This window comes from Carlito syrichta, unplaced genomic scaffold (genome assembly GCF_000164805.1).
Source record: "Carlito syrichta isolate Samal-C Ts95f unplaced genomic scaffold, Tarsius_syrichta-2.0.1 Scaffold145297, whole genome shotgun sequence".
NCBI lineage: Eukaryota > Metazoa > Chordata > Mammalia > Primates > Tarsiidae > Carlito > Carlito syrichta.
The window spans coordinates 179,956-180,365 of NW_007089393.1; the positions used below are offsets into that span (position 1 = coordinate 179,956).

At 63.7% G+C, this 410-nt stretch overlaps 1 protein-coding gene across 2 annotated transcripts in view; it reads right to left on the reverse strand.

Annotated features, from left to right (window-relative positions):
• The window catches only part of DENR (density regulated re-initiation and release factor), a 27,315-nt gene extending 27,223 nt beyond the window's left edge, over positions 1–92 (reverse strand). For both annotated transcript variants that reach the window (XM_008050395.2, XM_021708742.1), the window contains exon 1: positions 1–92. This exon is cut by the window's left edge and continues 99 nt beyond it. The gene's annotated coding sequence lies outside the window, so the exon portion shown is untranslated.
• Between the last annotated feature and the right edge of the window lie 318 nt (positions 93–410).

The following is a 410-nucleotide window of genomic DNA, read 5'->3' on the forward strand; positions in this document are numbered from 1 at the left end:
GGCCGCCCGAGAGCCTGTCTGCCAGCCGCGCTCCCGCGAGACAATGCGCCCTTATCGCGAGATTCAGGCCCCCGCCGGGCAGATGTCGCGAGAAGCCTGAAGACGGGGGAGTGGAGATTAATTAGGGAGCATGCGCCTTCCGATGGGGGGGGCGGGGCCGAGCAGCCGAGAGGCGGGCAGCCAGTAGAGGGTGCTCGTCACCTGTGGGAGCGGGGTGGATTAGTTCAGATGCGCGCGCGGAAGGGGACGCGGGTTGGAATCGCAGGGACGTGCACCTGAATCAGAAGTGACTCCCTATTAGTGAGCCCGAGGACCATCTCCCCGGTGTCTGGGGTACATCCTGGAGTCCTGACTAACCTCCAGGATGGTGGATAAGTTACTCCTCTGCGGTGTGGTTGCAGCTGGATAGG